This window comes from Lycium ferocissimum, chromosome 1 (assembly GCF_029784015.1).
Source record: "Lycium ferocissimum isolate CSIRO_LF1 chromosome 1, AGI_CSIRO_Lferr_CH_V1, whole genome shotgun sequence".
In the NCBI taxonomy this organism is placed as follows: domain Eukaryota; kingdom Viridiplantae; phylum Streptophyta; class Magnoliopsida; order Solanales; family Solanaceae; genus Lycium; species Lycium ferocissimum.
This window is the reverse complement of record NC_081342.1, coordinates 66,875,311-66,898,748: the sequence shown is the minus strand read 5'-3', so window position 1 is coordinate 66,898,748 and position 23,438 is coordinate 66,875,311. Positions and strand designations below refer to the sequence as shown.

The window sequence follows — 23,438 nt, the reverse complement described above, 5'->3', positions numbered from 1 at the left end:
TTGGCTAGATCTTCTTTTGAAAGCTTCTATGCAAATCATTTATTTTGCAAGTCTCATTTTCAGAACAACATTATTATTCAAAGTTTAGCAATATTATTTAAAACCTTAGCACATTTTTTAATCTTATTTTAAAATGGCATTCTATTTGAATCTTGTTTAAAGCCTTTTTGTGTAAGTCTTATTTTAATTGGCATTTTTATTTAAAGTCTTAGCATATTTTAAATCTTATTTTAAACAACGCTATTATATTTTTCTTTAAAACCTTAGTAATGTTATAAGCTATTTTCTTTTCTATAACGCTATATTTACACTTAGCCTAACTAATCATAAGTCCGGTCGGTTAATCATTGTTAATGGGTCTTAAAGGGGTGCCTAATACCTTCCCTTTAGACTAATTGAACCCGTACTTAGAATTTTTTGATTTCGTAGACTTTAAAAATAAAATCAACTTTAGATAATTACTTTAATTAACTTTAGGTGTCCTAATTCACCATAAATAATTAGGTGGCGACTCTTAACTTTAATTAACCCCGGAATTACCGGGATGTTGTAAACTATTTTGACTCCGGTTGAGATAGGGTATAACACGCGTTAGAACCAAAAGGGTTTAAGTTAAATTCGAGGTATAAACATGGGTGAAAAAAAAGAAAACCATCTAAGCAGTAAGAGAGCAAGCTATAGAAGAAGTGCCTTTAAGAATTATCAGAAAAGAGTTTTCCCCAAGACTGACAAAGCCAGGTTATGTACAATAGAAACCCATTCATTTAAGTAATCCAACTTTCCTACTAAGTAAGACTTGCTTGAGTAAGCTAAATAAATGAGTCGCCAATATTTTAGAGGAAATTAGCGGAACCACTAGATGACCACTTATCGCTAACTTAAGGGATCAACAGGCTTTAGACGTCTGCTTTTGAACTAAGGGGAGATAATATGATAAGGTGTCGATATAGATGTTGTGTTTCGTAAGTTGATAGGTGTCAGAGGATAATGTCAGAGGATCACAGTTTCATGTAGCTAAGATAAAGTGTGTGGAATTCGTCTTTTGTCATGTCGCTGAGATCACGTTTTAGGGCGAATAAAAGGTTTAAGAGTGTAACATTTTCAATTCCAGAATAATTCATGCACTATGTAGTACCAATGCCCAAACGTACTCTACACATGCCTAGAATACCTATCTTATGCCCTTGTTAAAGCTTTACACTCCATGTTTAAGATACAAGAATTAAGACTCCATACGATAGTAAGCTATGCAAGAGAATGTTCTTTTATGTTTCTCACATCAGGTTGTACTCATGTCCAAGGTTAAAGACTGCATTCATGTCTCACGTATCTATCGTGCTTTTATACCCATGACCACGTTCTAGCTTCTAAGTGCTTTACGAATATGATGTTGATTTTGATAATGATTGAGAGAAGGTACACAATAGGTTAAAGACTAAGAATCCTATGGAATGCCCACCTGGTCCTTGAACAAGGGAAAAATGCCTTAGGTAAATGATTTATTTCAACTCCAAAGATATGCTACCTACGTTCTCACGTACTCGTACCCATGACCGACTTCTTTGAGCATCCACATATAGAAATAGCATAACAGTGGGGTTGGTAGGTAATGATAAGAGTAAGTCAAGATGGATGTCCTACCCATGATTCTACGTAACTCATGCTTATGTTCCTCTGGCTACTGTTTTAAAAGCTCTCGTAGCCCTTGGCACAAAGAATGCCATTTTCTTTTCCGAAGTACCTATGCCCTGTTTAAGTTCAAGGTAACTTTCTACTTATGCCTTAGGTGCTTGACGAATGAAGCATTCATGCCTATGATCCTTTTCTTCATAAGTCTTATTTTATAATGAGGGTGTCGACTTACAGTAATAAGAGTAAACTATGTTGAACCATGTCCCATTCTGTAAGTATAACTAAGTTCCAAAGGTGATATCTTATCCATCCCTATGTCTCTAAGTACTCAAGAGTGAAGCCTACAACTTATACTCCATACAAGTCATACTTATGTCTTATTCACACTTCGAGTATTCATGACCTAATGTCCAAATGCCGGGGTAAGTAGCTTGAAGTATTTATGTAAACGCCGTGTCTCTCATGCCCCATGCCATGCTACTCATGTATTCATGTCTTATGCCATATTAGTCCTATTTCCATGTATACATGTTCCATGTTATGTTCTTCAGTCTGATGTACCCATGCCACGTCTATCTTCGAAGATGAAGTGTCTGATTCGTATGGATGATCCTTTTCTCTCACTCCTTAATGATCCGCTTACAATAATAAGCAAGGTGGGCCAAGATATTCATATCTATGTTTCAGAGCGAACAAGGTAAGGTTCGAAGTAAGGTATGTTCCAAGTTCATAGTGAGATCCCTTCAGGTATTTTATGGTACTTATCTCAAAAGCATTCTACTCAGATTTGATGTATCATGTCATGCCTACGCTAGAGCTTTATGAATACCTATGTTAGAATCATATTCCTAGTATATGACTCACCTCTATCTCATTCGCACACTTACATTCAGAGCCTAGTCGTACTCTTATCTGGTATGTCTATCGTGGTAACACATGAACATCTATGATCAAGTCTCTAAGTGTTCAGATCCTACCGGCGCTCAGTATTCAGTTCTCATGATCCATGACCATGTTTTCATGTAATCATGTCAAGATCTTATGTTTTATGTCATGTTTCTTTCATGTTCATGTATTCAAGCCATGTCCAGCCAGATTCCTGACCATGACCCATCATTCGAGGACGAATGATCCCAAGGGGGAGATATTGTAACACCTCGTGCATTCGGGCTAAGATTTGACTCGTAAGACGGGGGTATAATGAACCCAATTTGAGTAGTGTATAAATGGTGTTTGAAACCCAACCAAGACATGGGAAGAGTCCTTGAGCAAAGTAAAGTCGGAAGCTACCCTACGGAGCGTGTTTTTAAGTGAGTTTACACCACATCTCAATTAAAATGAGTATACGGCAAAATATGTAAGGAATTTGGGAAAATGTCCTTCTTGAAAGTTGTAGATCTTTGAAATAAATTTCCAAAGGTATATTATGGAGGTCAAACAGACATCTGTACAAAAAGTTATACCCGTTTTACTAAAATAGTGTTTTGCCGATATACGGTGGAATATACGGGCCGTGAAAATTATACGGGCCGTATATTCAGACCGTAAAATTGGCCCAGAAAGCCCAAATCACTGTAATTGATTTACGGTGAAACATATGGTCCGTGAAACTTTTATGGGACGTAAAATAGGGCGTAAAATGGGTCCGACAGCAATTAAAACTTCGTTTTAAGGCTTTTTCACTTCATTCTTCACACCCCCAAGCCCTAGAACGACCTTCTATTCTCTCCCATCATCAAGAAAACCAAGGTAAGCCTACTCTAATCATTCCAAGTCAATTCTAATACATATCCTTGTAATCTAAACAAGAAATCATCATTTCTAAAACTAGGGTTTTCAAGAAAACCATCTCAAGGTTCAAGAATTCAAGATTTTGGAAATCTTCTTCAAAGCTCAAGTCTTTAATTCAAGTTTTGGAGCGACTAAGGTATGTAGAGTTACTATCTACGTGTGGAAACATCATTGTTCTTCCCCACGCCTCCTAATCCATAAAGTATGAAACTTTACAAAACTAGGATTTCTATTCTATACTATGCTCATGATAACCCTAGGTCCATGTCTATGACTATAGTATGTTTGAATTGTTATTATTCTATCATTGTGTTCTTGATACTCATTATGATTATTGAGAATCTGTCCGTAATCCATGAAAACCCATATTTTGTATTCCATGGGTTCTTGCATGCATGTTTTTGACTAAGAATGATTATTTCATGAATATCCTATATGTCTATAAGTTTTTATGCAATTAAATCTATAATTACTTTCATGCCATGATACAAGAAATATACATGCTAAATACAAGTTATTTCATGAAACCATGCTACAAGTTATCTCATGAAACCATGATACAAGCTATGTTACAAGTTACTTCGTGAAATCATGATTACAATTTATTTACAAGTTATTTTATGAAAATCATAGGCTTCTTAGCCAACTATATTATGTTCATGTTTTTGGGAGTTGCATGGGCTCAGATAGCCTGAAACTACGTAGCCACCGTAGGACAAGGATCGCTCCGCCCAGTTAGGACGATACCTTAATTTTACACTGAATGGATCCATCAGGCACGTTACCACCTTATACCCCGGCAAGGTATAGGGGCCCCGCCGGGTCCGTGAGGTACCAGACTCCACATACCCACGTGATGATATCACATGGTCGGTTTATGAAATGCTCTCCCTACTTATCATGTTTTACTTATGTTATACATATACATGTACTCATGCTCATGCTCACGCTCATGTTCATGTCCAGGTTTTCAGTTTCAGTTCTTATCATGTTATTTCATGACCCATGTTATTTCATTCAGTTGCTTTACATATCAGTACATTCAATGTGCTGACGTCCCCTTTATTGCCCGGGGGCCTGCATTTCACGATGCAGGTACGTATTTACAGGACGCCGCGTACGCTCGGTAGGATTTGCTCGTATCGGCTCATTGGTGAGCCCCATCTCATTCGGGGTTTAGTCGGTTATCTTCATTTTACTAGTCATGCATTTAAGGTATCTTTGGGGGGCCTTGTCCCAGCAAGCACGTTTTCCAGTCAAGATTTACGATTAGAGGTTTCATAGACTAGTCAGTTTAGTTATGTTAGACATGCAAGGTGTTTAGCCATCTTTGGCTCAACTCATAGTTATTTCCGCATTTATGATTTAAACAAGTATTTTCATTAAATTATTATGACATCTCATATTTTATAAAGGCTCATCATGCATTCACGTTATATTTCGCTCATGTTATGCCTCATGATGATTCAGCAAGCCATGTGGTTCGCTCGGTCACATGCAGTAAGGCACCGAGTGCCGTGTTTCGCCCAGGCCATGGTTCGGGGCGTGACATTTTACCAAAATGGAGATAAGTTGAATGAAAAAGTGACTATTGGGCCAAACTCTCCATTTCCCTATCAGCATTATAGAACCAACAATTAGGTGAAGTGTTGCTCCAAACGCACATGCAAGTATACGCGATCGTACAAGCAATATAGGATTTTAAAATCTAGATATCGTACTCACAGAGACTTATAATTAACTATTTACTAAATTAAACTAATGATAATTATCTAAACAAGAAATAAAATCCAAATTATATTTGTAAACTAACTAAAAATAAAAAAATAAAAAAGCAAATAATGAACTTCAACCAAGAAAGAGCGAATTTTTATCGGAGAAGAGATAGATCTAGGGCTATGATCAGTAACAATCCAGTTGAGTTTTCAAATCATTCTACCTATGGGTTACTAATTTACGGGTTAATTGTAATTTTATGATATTCTCTCGAACTATTCACAAGCCTCTAGATGCTACTATAAGGCCTATATCTCTATGGTCGTCAGAGGTAATAAGAACGGATTTACTCCTCCGTATCCAACTAAGTAGGGCTAAAGGGTATATCTCTATCCCCAGTAGCGAAATGATTAAATCGAACAAACTTTGTTTATTCTTATTACGTACGTGAATTCCCTTTCGTAAGTCCAATTCATGCACCACAGATAGTGTTCAATTAGTGATCAAGTAACTAAACAATTAAGCACAAGAATAAATAAGCAACCCAAAAATATGAAAGTTTAATAGATAGAAACGATAATCAAACGTTAATTTTCATGTTTGAGCCAAAACCCTAGCACTAAAGAATTTAGCTCCACATAGACATAAAGGAAAAACAACAAATCATCCGAATAAAAATGTAAAAATCAGTATTACAGAGAATAAAAGGTAAAACCCAGTAACTACGGCCTCCATAGTGGTTCCAAGCTCTCTCCAGGTCCAAAATTATGAACTAAGGGTTTCTAGTTATCCAAAGTTATGTAAAAATCGTGTAGAATATGTATTTATAAAGTACCAAAAGAGTGGGCTTTTAAAAATCTAATCCAACTTGGACAAAAAAAAAAAAAAACAGCAGGAGCATGTCACATCCACGTCGCGGGTGCAACGCGGGACCAATTAGAAAAGGATTCAGAGGCTGTTTTCTTCGCGTCAGTGGCGCGACGCATAAAGAAGCCAACGTTTGGGTCTCTTCTTGTTTTCACCGCTACCATGCTGCCAGGTAAGTCTTCAACTTAAACCTCTTTAATTTATCACTTTCCCTCTATCATTCAAATGTAATAATCATTATGTCCATTTTGCTGTTTTCCTTGTTACAATTCAAATGTTTTACTTCATCTCATGCCGCGTAGACAAACATCTTGAGTCCTCCGTTTTTCTTCATTTCATGTGCTGCTCCAATTTTTTTTTTTTTTGTCCGATATTTGCTTCAAAATTTCTTTATCTACACCCCATTTTATTTTTACATGGTAAAAATATAATATTAGCACAAATCATTATAATTAATACTCAAAAGACAATTAAAAGTACTAAAATGTGAGGCAGACAATGAATAAATATATGCATTTTAGGCCAAACATCATTAAGCCATAGGATTTGCACCTTCCATGTTCTGAAATCTGTTTGGCATCAGTGGCACCGTGTCTCTTGTTCCACAAATGCTGCACTACTTGTGATGACTATGGACATGCAAATGATTAACATATTCAGCACAACCTTTATTAGATAAGAGTATATCTCATTGATATTATTATCAATTGGGTTATTGGGTATATGTAATATCTATTCAAGATCCTCAAAGAAATAAAAAATAATAATGAAGGAACATGATATGATAGCACCAAGCCAGAGCCAATTGTTTGGGCCAAGAATTAGAGTGATGGGCTTGAACCATGTGGTTCTCAAGTTCTTCTTGTCTTCTGCTGATATGGGAAGCCTCACTTTGTAGGCCCAACTTGGAAGTTTCTGATGGGCCACCAGAAATAGGAAGGACAAGGTCTAACATGGTGCAGTCTTGTGAGTTCTTATGAGTAGGATTTCTGGTGTCTTGCATTTTTGTGATTAACTTAGTGTGGATTAGCTCCCTAATTATGCAGATGAAAGGGGTAACTCCACTTCCTCACTCACCATAAATAATAAATCATGCCTGCAACAATGAATAAAAAAAGGAACTTTAGTTTATATTATGTAACATATAGTACTAAGCAACCGAGGCAGATTTAGGACGAGTTTTTTTTTGGTTCGACCAAATTCATTGCATTCAGTTAGCACTATATATATATATATATATATATATATACATACACACACACATGGAAAAGAAAAAGAAGTATAAGAACATACATGGATAATGCATAAGATTACACTCATTCTGAACCAACTGATTCTACATTCTGGATTCACGAATGAACCGACTGATTCTACATTCTGGATTCACTTCTGCTGCACAATCTAATATTTTCAATAATTATGGAGTAGTAAGGTTTGCTATAAATATCGAATGCTGGTAAGTTTTTACTATCTTTTTTTCATGCATACCTTAGAAAATGTGTAGAAGCAGGTCCATAAGGTCCTTCAATAGAGACGTTAAGACTATCGACAAAAACAGGGGAAGAAATCATTTGGTAAAGTTTCTTGGAATAGCTTCCTTCACCCTTAATGACAACACCGAGCTTCTCTGGCTCCAAACTACTGCTTGAAGTGATTATAAAGGGATGCCACTACAACAACAACAACAAACCCAGTATATTCCCACAAGTAGGGTTTGGGGAGGGTAGAGTGTAGGCAGACCTTATCTCTACCATGGGAGGTAGAGAGACTATTTTCGATAGACCCTCGGCTCAAGAAAAGACATTTCAAAGAAGGTTAGTCAAGAATTAACAGAAGTAAAGAAGTCATCGCAAAATATAAAAGAAAGCATAACAAAGCATATATAGAAAAGGAACAGTAATTGCAGCAACTAAAATGATAATTGGAGTACAAGAGACAGCAAATAGTAGAAGAAATTGAAAGACAACAAGCTATAGGATAATGCTGCGCCTACTTGTATGGGAAGTTCGCGAGACATCGCTTTACTACCTACTAACCGTCTACCTTAATCCGTGTCCTCTAAATTCTCCTATCTACGGTCATGTCCTTGGTAAGCTGGAACTGCGCTATGTCCTGTTTAATCACTTCTTCCCAATACTTCTTCCGCCTACCTCTATCTCTCGTGAAACCATCTATAGCCAACCTCTCACACCTCCGCACTGGGGCCTTTGTGCATCATCTCTGCACATGCCCAAACCATTTTAGACTCACTTTCGGCATCTTGTCCTCCACCGAAACCACTCCCACCTTATCCCGGATAACTTCATTTCTAATCCTATCCTTCCTAGTATGCCCACTGTAAATGGATGCCAGTGTAATTTTGAAATGCTAGTACATTCACAAACATGATACTAGTTAGTGTATAACTCAAACCTGTGCAATTTTTTTTTTAAATTTAAAAAAGATCAAAATTTTCAATTTGGTTATGTTAATCCTTCTATAACATTAAGGTATTGTCACATAATTTATCAATGTGGACAAAATTTGTGACGGACATGAAACTCCATCACAAATTGTATTTTCTTGCGGTGCGCCAAGTGTAAATATATGAAATTTCTTCAATTTACCTTTACTCTAGAAGTTTAGCTCAAGAGTTTCACATGGTAGAACTCGAGCTGAGACTAAACAAACATTTGATGGCGATTTTAAGAATCTTAAGTACCAATCAATCACGAAGAGGTAGAAACAGGGAAGCATAATGCCGGCATACGACACGCCAACATGGAAGCCGAAGAGGATAGTATAGAGGGAATGTTGCAATGATAACTCTCCAGCCAAATTTGAGATATCAGTTTACGCCCATTTAAGCATCTGTTTCATTTCAATCAAAAGTCATTAATTTACTAGTTAGAAATTCACCAAGAATTGGACTTATTGTGTTTTGGTACTACTTCCTCTGTCCCAATTTATTTGGCACTATTTCCTTTTTGGTCTGTCTCAAAAAAGATTGTCATCTGTCTATATTTAGAAATAATTTAATTTTATGAGATGATTTACATCCACACATTTATATAAGGCTTATTTTGGACCACACATTTCAAAAGTCTTTTTTCTTTCTTAAACTCCCTGTCAAGTCAAATGGTGCCACATAAATTGAAAGGGAACGAGTACTTCACATGATAAATCCTACAAGAAGCTTAAATAAACCTCAAATTAAACTTGTTCTGTGTATATTGTTTTCCTTTGCATGTCTAATTTTGTTGCGCGTTTTGAGTTGTCTTCGTCTTTTAAAGCAAGGACCAGTTGATATTTTAAAAAGAGCAAAAAGAATAAAAGGACAATCCTTTTATGAGTCCGGAATCAAAATGCCCCCAAAAAAATCACTTTGAACCAAAATACCCCAATAAAAAAAATGTTACAAAACTACCTTTAGCGCAGTATTTTACTGCGTTATAGAAGCAGTTAAAAAAAAATAAAAATTTATAACGCAGTAAAATCTTTGCGTTATAGAAACAGTACCAAAAAATATAAAATAAAATAAAATTGGCCAACTTTATTTTTTGCAACACTTAGTGTTTTTTTCCATACTTTTACCAATGATTAGTCCTGTGTCAAGACTCCGAAACGTCAATATTTTATATAGAACATAATATTTTTTCAAGGCGTATGAGTAATGTAGGCTCAATACATCAAGGATACGTAAACGTTCGGATCATCATTTTAGGGGTTGAAAAGGTGCCCGAAGTAAGTTTTGTTTGTAAACTTTAGGTTTAAGTGTTCTATATACATAGACGTCCATTTTTGTTTGAAGACTTGTTGTCATTATCTTAAAGTTTTTTATTTTTAGGGTTTAGATTTAAGTGTGTTATTTTTTAAAGCGTAACTTTATTTCGAATATACGCGGTTTTTTGCGCTCGGACGTCCGATTTACATGATTTTTTTTTTTTTTGGCAACATATTCGAAAGAAAGTTACGCATTAAAAAATAACACACTTAAGGAACTTAGTGTTTTTTTCTATAAAAAGATCGCAACATCTTATTTTAATAAATCTTTTCTTTGCAGCGCTTGGTGTTTTTTCCATACTTTGACCAACGATTAGTCGTGTGTCAAGACTCCGAAACGTTAATATTTTATATAGAACCTGATATTTTTTCTGCGTACAATAATGTAGGCTCAATACATCAAGGATACGTAAACGTTCGGATCGTCATTTTAGGGGTTGAAAAGGTACCCAAAGTAAATTTTGTTTAAGGTTTACGTGTTTTATTTTTTAAGGTTTTGATTTAAGTGTGTTATTTTTTAATCAAGACATAACTTTATTTTGAATATAAATATAATTCTAAAAAACATAGGGAGAAAAACTAGTTTTAAAGTGGTCAAACTTTAGATGGTCATAACTTTGCGCTCGGATGTCCGTTTTACGCGGTTTTTTTTTTAACTTGTGTATTTTTTCGAGATCTATGCGGACAGACTGCCGCAAGGCGGTTTGGCCGAGCCGATTTTTAAAAAAACACCTTTTATCCCATTCAATTTTAATTTTACCCCAAATTGGCCTGAAATTTTCAGTTTTATTTACTTATAAGATGATGATACGCAATAGATTTCAACGTAAAAATCCGGGGGTAATGTAGCTGTGAATGTCAATTTCACTTCTGCAGTTTCAATTTTTGAAAATAAAGCTGACTAATTTTCTCGGCATATAAAGTTGACTAAAATAACCTTACAGTCAAACGCTAAGTTTTTTCAAACAAAACTTACTTTGGGCACCTTTTTAACCCCTAAAATGACGATCCGAACTTATACGTATCCTTGATGTATTGAGCCTACATTATTGTATGCAGAAAAAAAAATTAGGTTCTATATCAAATATTGACGTTTGACGTATGACTAATCATTGGTCAAAGTATGGAAAAAACACTAAGTGTTGCAAAAAATAAAGTTGGACAATTTTTTTTTTTTTAGTGCTCGCTTTTTTACTGCGCTATACAAACAAAAAAAAAAAAATTCTTTAACGCGATAAAATTGCTAAAGCGATTGAAAACCTTTTGGCAACGGCTTTATTTTCAATAAATCTAAACCCTAAAAATAAAAAACCTTAAGCTAATGATAACAAGTCTTCAAATAAAAATGGACGTCTATGTATATAGAACGCTTAAACCTAAAGTTTACAAATAAAACTTACTTCGGGCACCTTTTCAACCCCTAAAATGACGATCCGAACATTTACGTATCCTTGATGTATTGAGCCTACATTATTGTACGCAGAAAAAAATATTAGGTTCTATATAAAATATTGACGTTTCGGAGTCTTGACACACGACTAATCATTGGTCAAAATATGGAAAAAAAACACTAAGTGTTGCAAAAAAAAAAGTTGGCCAATTTTTTTTTTTTTTTTTTTTTTTTGGTATTGTTTCTATAATAAATATATATTTAATTGCGTTATATTTTTTTTTTTAAAAGCTTCTAAAGAAAAATCAAGGCTTTACGCGATAAGTTTTGCTAAAAGTAATTTTATAACATTTTTTTATTAGGGTATTTTGGTTTAATTTACTGCGCTAAAAGTAATTTTATAACATTTTTTTATTAGGGTATTTTGGTTCAAAGTAATTTTTTTTGGGGCATTTTGGTTCCGGACTCATCCTTTAATTCCCTCAGAAAAGCATAAAAACTTGATTGACGGAATATTTTCTTAGAAATGTCTGGACCACTGGAACACTTTGAAGAGTTGACTACATGGGGATTCAAGAAATTTGCTCTTTCCCTTTCTAATGTCTTAATAATTTTTTATTGTGCTTTTCTTGCTGACAAAGACTTGACGTATTGCATAGGAAGATAGCTAAATAGAACTTGCAAAACACAAATTAGCTTCTTGTTTATTTTTTCTATGATACCAACTTGGAAACAATTTCTTCAATGTTTTTATCTGAACTTCCTCCTTCATCCACAACATTTCTAGCCAATTCCTTCCATTTCTTTACATTTTCCCTAATCACTTTTCCTTTCTCTTCTTCCATCACTAGTTTTATATATTCTTCAATAACCTCTCTTCTAACTATCCCTTTGTCGTTTTGTTTGGCTCTAATACCCATTTCCCAAACATCTTGCACAAGCTTTGCAATACACAAGAAGTCACTTTGAGCTAATTAATCCACGTTGACACATTGTCGAATGTATCAAATGTGAAACTCGTCAGTATATGAATGCTCTATATGACAACTACAAGTTCAACACTTCAAGTTATCACCTCAATCAAGGAAATGAAGAGATTGACAGGCTTTACAGATTAATTAGTAGTAAGTTTTCTTTTGTTACTCCTAAAAATTTCTCTCTTTAACATATTTGTATCTTAGCTTCAATCAAGTGACATCTGGGCCTAATTCGGATGATTTTCGGTATAATAGTTCAACTTACATATTCTCGATATAAGTTTTGATGTTATTATTGTATTTTGACTTCTTGTTGCATGTCATTCGACTTATTTTTCACGTTACTAAATGGTTATCTGTAATTATTTTTTAGGTGAATTGATAAATTAAAATGTTAGATTGGTCCTACTATATAGGAGTTAAACTCTTAGCTAATTGCATCCAAAAGTACTCTAGTTAAAGGTCGGATTACAAATAAGCAATCCAATAGTCTAACAAATAATTAAGGAATGAGCCATTGACCATTACATGTCATCAATCCATACCTAATTATCAAATAACCAACACATTACAATTATAGGTTGGTATTTTATCAGCCAAATTGCTTTAGCTTTCCACAAAAATTGGGCAAAGGAGAAAATATAGGAAGATTCAGGTCAAACTTTGCTACTTTTCAACCTGAAAAATAAAACTTACAAAATACAAATTAGCTTCTTGTTTATTTTTCTATGGCTAAATTTCCTTCACCAACTTGGAAACAAATTCTTCAATGTTTTTATCTGAACTTCCTCCTTCATCCATAGCATTTCTAGCCAATTCCTTCCATTTCTTTACATTTTCCATTATCACTTTTCCTTTCTCTTCTTCCATCACTAATTTTATACATTCTTCTATAATATCTCTTCTAACTATCCCTTTTTCATCTTGTTTGGCTCTAACTCCCATACGCAAACATCTTGCACAAGCTTTGCATTTGTTGGTTGATACGACCATTGTGGCATTGTCACCATTGGCACTCCCAAACTAATTGCTTCCAAAGTCGAATTCCATCCACGTTGAGCGAGAAAACACCTATCGAGTTATGTTCCAACACTTGTAATTGTGGACACCATGACACCACTAAGCCTTTATTATTCTCACATGTTGATTTTAATTCCTCTAAAAGATTCTTGGGAAGTTTGGGTTCTTCAGTGGATCTAACTACCCACAAGAAGTTCTTGTTGCTATTCTTCAAACCCATGCCAGAAAAGCAAGAGCTTCTACTTTGACCATACTTCCAAATGATACATACACCATGCCGAGCTAATTGGTTGATTATTTAACCAATTTAGGCACTCATTTGCCATTGGCTTGTTACCGAGGCCATACTCTTTGTCATTTGGTAGCCTTATGTCTAAGTACATGGATGGTATTGTTGGTCCAATTGTCTTGATTGGATAAAGTTTGGCCATCAATCAATTACCTACATGTCAAACAATTAGATACATGACAACAAGTTCTGTAACAATTTACATCGACAATGTAAATTAAGATCTTTGTACACTATATATTAGCTGCGACTTAACCTGTTATAGTAGGTTAGTTACCATTTTTGTTACGTTACCAATTAATTATCTGATACTTATAATTTTTGTTAAACTGATATCATTTACTTTGGAAGCGACTCCTCTCCATTAAAGCCAATGTCCAGTTTTTCATATAAGCACTAATCTAATAACACTGTGCAATTTCACATCTAAGGGTAATTATTTATTTAACTAACCACTCTAAACCACAGTTAAGATCCATTATATTCGCTCTCTTTCTAGATCAATACCAAATTAATTTGGCAAGATAAAAATTATCCGAAAATACTATTGGAGATCTCATTTGATGAAAAACATTTCGAAAATATTTTTTCGAGAATTTCAATGAATTTGAAAACAATTGGGTATTTAATTGAACGTGATTGGGATTTTGGGTGGAAGTTTATCATTTTTTGGAGACTTGAAGAATGAAATAATAAAAAATCATGAAAATTTAGTACAATATAAAAATAAAAAACTGGTGACAGCAACATTTTCAACTACATATATATCAAGCTAATATACCCGATAAGGAAAGAAAAATTAAATAACAGATGGAGCTTAACCATGGTTTAGGGTGGTGTTTTCGTTAAATAAATAAATATCCGTAGATGTGAAATTGCACAGGTGTCATATTGTAATTTTCTTTTAAAGTTTACACGTGCTTTAAAAAAAAGATATTTAATAGCTTTAGTCATAAGCGTATTTGTTAAAACTACCATTTACTTTTTTGTAAATGTTTCACTTAATTAAAACTCTACTAGGACAATATTATAATATGGAAATAAAGTAATAAATGACTTTTTGTGTTTTTAGAAGTCAAATATATCAAAATAAACTCAATTTGTCAAAGCAATTACTCCCGCATCTTAGTTTATATGATGGCGTGATGCACGACTAGATATGAAGTTTAAGTAAGAAACAAAAGAACTTTTGAAACTTGTGATAAAGCAAACATTATATACATTTTCGTGACTATAAATCATCTCATTAAAAGTAATTAATATGAAAAGTTAAAAGTTAAATTATTTCTAAATATATAAATGAATCATTCTTTTTTTACCGATTAAAAAGGAAATTACATAACATAAATTGGGAGAGAGAGAGTATTAGTTTTGGAATGTGGATTTATGCAGACAACTTAGACCCAAATGGATTTAACAGATAAAGAAAAAGAACAAAAGTAGAATTTTTCTCCTACCTCTTTCTCCAACTCATAGAAGCTGTTGATTAGGACCCAATCCACTTTCTCAAGATTTGAGAATTGATTCACCAACAATTCAACTAATTTATCTGATTGAGGACTAGACTCAAAACTAGGTACATCTGAACTCTCAACTGTAGTACTTGACAATCCAGGAATTAATATTTATTCATCAACTTCAGTTGGTGGAAGTTTTATTACCCCTTTATGTACATGGTAATAAATATTATCCACTGTACAATTTTGTGTGAAAAAAGCAGCACTAACTAATCCAAAATTCTTTGCCACTTCTACAGCCCAAGGAAGGAATGGATCATAAACTATGCAATTCACAGGGCACTCACAATTTGTCAATTTTTGAATAAGCTGAGTCAGAGTATCCGAGCCAACTTCTTTGAATCGCGTTATGTAGGCCAAGAAAGATTCTGCTTGGTCGATGCCACCATCGTCATATCCATCGGATATGGCCTGGATTGACACTGAAGTTGGTAATTCTTGCATGGTTTTCAAGAATGATTTCGTTGGTGCTATAGTGATTTTGACACCTTTGGATTGCAAACGTTTAGAGAATTGGAGCATTGGGTTGATATGACCTTGGACTGGATATGGCAAGATCAAGCAATGAGCTTCGTGAGTAGTCATTTTTTTATTAGGCAACTTCTCAATTGATGAAATGAATTAAGATTGAGAAAGGATGGGAAAATATTGTGATGAAAATGTGGTTCTTATATATAGTTAGTTGATAGAGTTTGCAAGTGTCCATGTTGGACCTACATGCCGAACGAAGTGGCTTGGCTTCTTCCTATCGTACCAACTTTTTGTTGCCAACATGCATGCGCACTGACATAATGCAATGCGTACGTCCCATGCATACGCAATGACATAAGAATATTATGGGGTCCAATGCAATGAGTACGTAGTACGTCCCATGCATACGCAATGACATAAGAATATTATGGGGTCCAATGCAATGAGTACGTCCCCATGCATACGCAATGACATGAGAATATTATGGGGTCCAATGCAATGAGTACGTCCAAATCACGACTGGATTCTCTCTTTTCAAATTATTATCTGATATTAATTTAAGGCTGCGGCAGGGACTCGTATTTTTCAGATGCAAAAACGCACTGGCGAATTTAAGATTTAAATTTTACGGGTTTAATTTTATTATTTTGAGCATTAAACCTATTATATTTTTAAAATTAGGAGTTCATATCTACTATTTATTATAATTTTAATAATTTTATACATATAAATTTAAATTTCTGCGTCAAAAGTTTGGGGTTTTAAATCAAAGTTACTTGTAGGATAGATATATAAACGTAGTCGACACTGACTTTTTATTGCTCGGAACCTAGTGATTGATTTCCTTTTCTTTTATGTAGGTAATGTAATGGTTGACAGCAACTTCACTAGTAGAATTGAAGAATTGGAATTCGTCATTCGTTAGGCAGGGCCCATGCATCTTGAATGTTCTACTCGTCGTGGGAGAAGAAGAATGCAGAAAAGTGGGGTCTTCTCAGATTTTATCTGTTTCTTTTTTTAAATCGAATTGGATTTTAACTACATACAATTATTCAATAAATTCACAAGTTACCTGATAACATACTAATTAAAATAGGTGAAATTAAAGGAACCCTTTATTAAATTTTATATCTAATGAACGATAAATAAGGAAAGAAGAAAAGAGTAAATATTTATAATTAATTGAGTTTAAGTTATATACACCGCCATTTATATATTTTTTTTTATGTCATTTGATTATTTAAAAAATATTTATAGGTAAATCTCCTTAAAATATACATAGATATGTAATCTTGAAAACTAAGATAAGTCACCTCCTACAATAGATACATGTGATATATATGGTGTAAAATTTTTGTTCTTGTAATGATAAATATAACTCACATCTATTTAATTATCCTTGTATCATTCTTAATAATCAAAGTACACACAAGCAAAGCGCAAGACATACACTTTGTGTGAAAAGTCAAAAAATTAATAGTATATAATAAATTAATGGTAACTTCATGATGCTAGGAGAGTGGAATGATACATTAATTTCTTATGGTGTCACGACCCGATATCATGGATCATGTTGATGACCCACACTAAACCATGATGATTTACTTGGAGCCGAACCACTTGGATAACTACCTTAATTTGATACAACATACGGAATAAATGCTTTTATTATAAGAAATTCCCAAAATCGGGTCTAGACTCATACAAGAGCTTCTAAGAAGTTTACAATTTGAATAGATAACGGACTCAGGCGGATCGACTTGTTGAAGGATAGAGAACAACGAAATCTAAGGAGAGACTACGGGTTGCAATATCTCAAATAGCTCACCCAAACGCCTTTGACGAATGCCTCGAAACGGTCGTGAGACTCACGAACATCACCTGAAAATAACTCAACACTCCGGAAGGAGTGTATCTTTGAAGAGTAGTATGAGCACAACACTAGGCTCGTAGGTATCATAGGCCGACAATGGTTGGTTCACGCATATAAACATGAAGCAAGCTAACAAGTAAGCGGATAAGTAATCAAACATGTCCACCGCATCTAGCATCCCAGAAAGTCTTGCATTAACGATAGTCGCGAGGGATCTCGATATCTCGGATTATAAGCCTAGGAGAATTCTATAAACCTCGATTCCAACGTGCTTTTAAAATAAATACTCACAAACAACAACTCGGTAATTCACAAATCAAGAATCGATCGGAGAATGTGCCGTACAGTCATGATAACCGTTATAATGGAGTCTATCATACATGTAAGTGCTATGTAAATGTTATGCAATGCGGTAGTCACCTCTCACCACTCCACTCCGTACACACATGCTATGGCAATGCCTCATAGTCATGACCCATGGGGGACCCGCGGTGGATATCGTGTATCCAGGCTTTCGCTCCCGGAATATAACCTCGGATCACACCTTTCTCGCGATCCCGGCAAAGACCTCGGGCATCGGACACTCCATCGTTCCCGGCAAGAAACCTCGGGCAACAAACACTCGTCTCTCTTTTACCCTCTCGTGGAAGGACCTCGGAGTCGTATCTCGTCTCGGCGGTGAAACCTCGGAGTCTCTCATGTCGCTCTCGTCTCGGCGAAAACCTCGGAGTCTCTCGATCACTCTCCTCACGTCATTATAACAACATAAGAGTAATATGAACAAGCATGTCATGCATGATATCGGTCTCGATTATATCATCATAACAATAAACAAGTACAAGTCATATTATTGCCCACGGCTCGATCATCGATATTATACTTCCCTTTCGTAAGGTGAAGGAGCTAGTATGTGATAAAGATACAACTAGGTGATAATTGCATCACATAGCACTAGAATATGGGATGCATGCCTGCGCATGGATCAACGTCAATAATCACGCAATCATAGATTCCATGATTCGTACTAGGAATTGCGATTCAATATTCGATTCTCGGATGAATAACTCTCTTCCATATGAAGGTGGAATAACAAGAGAGAGAATTATATCAAATACATGAAATCACAATACAGGATGACTCACAATATCGTAATAATGTTGGCTCGCATAAATGCATGTAATAATGGCGACGAGCCAGCTAATGATACAAGGCAGCATTATGGCACATGAGATAGGTCAATGAGCGCAACCTAGATAGAGATTTACCTCCACACCATTTTGAAAGGCCTATCATGCTTTCCCCGTCAATCACTACTATTTACATACGTTTCGCTAACCGGAGTCTAGACATAAAGTACGGCGTAAGCCCTACCGATGTAGAGGGGTGTCACGAACTTTCACGCCAAAGCTTTTCCTCTGAAGTGCTTCGTCGGACCAGGTCTTTGCATTTTATTCGTCACACAATATGTGTGCGCTACCCAATAATACTTAACCTATATTAAGACTCCAACAACTATGGTTAAGCTACGGGGAGATTGAACGTATTCTAACGTTAGTAACTCCTTTCTAGATGTTTAGGCGATGTTTTCTCTTGTATCTAAACCAACCACATACTACCAATACAACATCAATAATTATGTGTTCAATACCAATCCGGACAACCCACACAATATTCTAAATGACCACATTCATAACGTCAATAACGATTCACGTACGGCTTGGACATTCTCAAGTTAATTTTATTAGTTTGTAGCCTTAACGTTTGCATGTAACAACTTATAACAGCCCATCCAACATACAATATGATGTATCCTCTTAACTTATAATTATTCTTTCCAACTTAATGAAAACACAAGTCCAAAGCAGTCCACTACCACAACATGTCCAAAACTCTCTAAGAACCATAACGATGTTCGGAATTCTTGCAAACGTTTACGAACATACTAAGCCAACCACATGCGATTTTTATACATCATTTCATGTCTTCTTTTCATATAATTTCAGCAAGTTATGACCAGCTATCCACAAGACAAGTACAACATCAATTCATACGCAACTACGCTATATCGTCATTTTTATAATCCTTAAAACAATTCTCAAATGACTTTAGTTTCAACTCCAACCATTAAACACCTTCATTTCCATCATAAAATTCATGATAATAACAATCAAAATATCAAGTAAAAACAGTTCACTAACTTCTTCTCAAAACAAGTCCACACACGGCTACACCATGCTTGACATCTCTCACATAAAATCATAGATTCAACCATTTTCATACTAACATAACTTCACCTTTAACCTTCCAATTCTTTTCATTCTTTTACCATGAGATCTATGATAGTAACAACCATATTTATTAAAGAAAATCAGTCCATTAATTCCACCAAAACAGTCCCTACGGCCAACTAACATTCAACGCCAACTTTCATGATTTTATGCATGCGATTCATGTTCGTCAAGTTACAACCATACTTCAACATCAACACATATAACCCCATAACTACTATCATGTTCCAACATCAATACACCTTATTTCATGCATACAACTTATATTCACACATCTACATCACCCTTAATACTTGAAAAGAAAGTTAGATCTTACCTTGACAACTTGACTTCTCTACTTGGCTAGAGTTGGTGACTTGAGATGGAAAATGGTTCTTGTTGCTCCAAAGACTATCTTCACGTTTTAGGGACCTTCTAAAGGGTTGAAACACCTTGGAAAATAATTTTTGGATCAAGACTCAAAGGGCTCAAAAATCAGCCCTGTGGCAGTGAAGATCTCTCTCTCTCAATGGTTTTCTTTCTTTGTTGTGAAGTTGAAAATGAATGTAATGGCTGATTCCTTAGTCATTATTTGGTTAAATTATGATACCTACAAGTTGGACACAACACATCTCCACTCATGACATTGAGCACTCAATTACTTTACACAAAATTTCAATATTTTCCTACACAACTTTCGGCCATATGCCTCCTTGAAGCTTCCCCCATTGTCTCCTTTCTTCTTCTTTTCAATTGTTTACAAGACAATCTTATGTGTGTTGAATGATTCATGCACCACCCTTTGTCTATAGTAATCATACAAGGATGGATAAGCAATATTTAATGTGAAATGATTCTTCCTAACATGTGTGTCTTCATAAAATAATGCATGCTTTCATAAAGTGATGGATGCTCAATATTCAAATGTATGCCTCAACTTTTTCTCCTGAAAATTTTCAGCCACCTTGGCCGAACCTCACCTCTTATTTTCTTTTTAGTTGTCCACAATATGATGTAAGTGTAGTGGATGAATTAATGTTTAAATGTATATTTGTCTTCCCATTAACCTTATTTAAGATGACTTTGAGTCATCTTTTGGACATGGCATGTTAATGCTCATATTGGCTCATTGTTGCCACTAATTTTAACTTAACACCACAATTAAGTAGTTCTAATTTCCATTAATGCTTCTATACCAAACAAAATTTGTAGATAAATTGTGACTTCAAACGAAATCGGAAGTTAAAGTCTCTACTTTGTATCTTGAGATAGTCTTAATACTCAATCCTTCGACTTGAATCATCCATATCTCCTATTCCCGATATCATTTTGAGATCGTTTTGTTGCGTTGCAAACAGACTCGATGAACTTAATTTTAGGCTTTTGAAACAGAAACTCCTCAAGGTACTAGGAGATATGCCTCCTATAATATGGTAAAATCGGGTCCTAGGATTTTTTACCGAAGTCGTTCCGATTCATTTCGTTTAACTTCTAATCCTCTTCCAACCTCATGTAACCTCTTATACATACATATACAGGTGGTTACATCCATAACAATTCATATACATGTCTACAAGGGTCCGTAGAATCACAATTATAAGTAGAACTCACGCAAGCTTGACGAAACTCCAATCGAATTGAAAGAGTTGGTTTTTTATCTTTTGTCCATCTTCTATGTCAATTTTACTAATAATCTCTATTACTTTAAAAGGTGATTCACATTACCTCATATACATACTCATGCTTGGATTTCAAATCCTTTGCTTACCAAAGACCTCGAGGATACTTAAGACAACCATATTTATAACGATATTCTTACCTAAGATTAACTTTTCCTATAACCTTCTTAACTCATTCTTTTCTTGTTTTAATACAAATCATACAATCCATTATTATGGAGTAGAGACATTCTCCCTCCTTTGTAATTCGTCCTCGCATGTCAAATGAGGACTAAAACTCGTCAATTAAATAACCGAATCCACCGTTATCGTGGACTATAGACAAGAAGATTTGACCACGTTAAAAGGGTGTTTTAGGAATATTATGCCTAAAAGTGCTAAACGACCAAATGGGTCGTTACATATAGTTTCTTAATAAAGTTTGGATTGTCCAATTTGGACCTACATTACTAACAAAGTGCCTTGGCTAACCTCCTATTGTTGATAATATTTACCTACTGTTTAACTTTTATTGCGCATTTCTTATAATTTTTTAATAGAGTTTGAATTGTCCAATTTGGACCTATATTACTAAGGCCCCGTTTGTCTATAGATACCTTTTTTTTTTTTTTTTTTTTTTTTTTTTACTTTTTTTGGAATTTTGGAGTTGGAGTTGGAGTAGAGTTGGCCATAGTTTTTGAAATTGTAGTTTTTGGTGAAATGTAGTTGTAAAAAAGCGAAAAAAGTGAATTTTTTTGAAAAATAATTTTTTTGAGTTTTTGGTATTCCGGAATATAACTTTAAGTTGTATTTGGAATTCTCATGGCCAAATGCTGATTCCGGAAAAAAGTGAAAAAAAATTTCGGAATAAAGTAAATAATTCTTATGGCCAAACGGGGGCTAAGAAAGTGCCTTGGCTAACCTCCTATTGTTGATAATATATATCTACTTTTTAACTTTTATTGCGACTTTCTTATAGTTTTTTAATAGAGTTTGAATTGTCCAATTTGGACCTACATTATTAAGAAAGTGCCCTGGCTAACCTCCTATTGTTGATAATATATACCTACTTTGTAACTTTTATTGCGAACACGTGCAATGAGAAAAGATCATTATAGGGTCCCATGCAATCGATGGCGTGCCACACAAGTAGAAGGTGTTCATCCGAACTCCTACGAAAAAAAAAATCTTATTTTACAAACATTAAAATTATTTTTTATGTATATATATTAGATGTTGAACCCCCTTAAGCACTTCCCGTAATATATATTTGAACCCCTCGGCGGAAATCCTGACTCTGCCACTGCATGCAATGGGTACTTTTAAAATCGTACCAATATATATTGTTAATACCGACTTCTTATTGCTGGAAACGTAGTGATCGATTCCTTTTATGTTATATATAAGTTGGGTAGGGGTTGACGTTGATCGCACTCATTGAAGTGAAGAATCGAATTCGTTAGGTAAGGCCCATGCATGCTAGATGTTTCTGCTCATTGGAAAGGAATGATGGGAGTGGATCCTCTCGCATTTGCTCAGTTTCGTTTTAGAAGTTATATTGGACTTTTAATTAACTACAGACAACTATCTATCTATCTATCTATCTATCTATCTATCTTCTACATATATTAAAAGCACGAATAATTTTCGCTAAATGTCGATCGATCAAAATATCCTTCAAATATTGAACGACTTTTATGCCGTTAAAAAATTTAAGTTAAGTCAGGATAAAATTGTAATCACCCATGATTTATTATTTAAAACATGGGAGTTTGAAACCAACTCAAATAACACCACTATAGACAACAACTATACCTAGTGTTTAATTTTTAGGGCAAAGGTGCAAATATACCCCTCAACTTTGCGATTTAATACGGAATATACCCTTTATTATAAAATGTGTATATATACACCAACGATTTAAAATAGTGCAAATATACCCCTGTGTTATAAAATGGTGCAAATACACCCTTTCGCTGACGAGATTCTTTTTTTAAAATCATTTAGATATTTTTTAAATAAAAAAAATGCCACGTGACTTTAAAAAAAAAGTCTACGTGTTTTTTTTAGTAGACATATTTTTCTAAAGCCACATGGTAATTTTTTTTTTTCTGGTGTGTCCAGTCGGTTCCTTTAAAAAAAATATCTCGGCGACTTTGAAAAGATAAGTCTCCCTTTTTTTTAAAAGAATCGTTTCACCCAAAAAAA

At 34.7% G+C, this 23,438-nt stretch overlaps 2 pseudogenes; both read right to left on the bottom strand.

Annotated features, from left to right (window-relative positions):
* Positions 1–6,738: 6,738 nt before the first annotated feature.
* LOC132066733 (ferric reduction oxidase 3, mitochondrial-like) lies at positions 6,739–8,999 on the bottom strand (annotated as a pseudogene).
* Positions 9,000–11,871: 2,872 nt separating this feature from the next.
* LOC132057815 (UDP-glycosyltransferase 74G1-like) lies at positions 11,872–15,605 on the bottom strand (annotated as a pseudogene).
* Between the last annotated feature and the right edge of the window lie 7,833 nt (positions 15,606–23,438).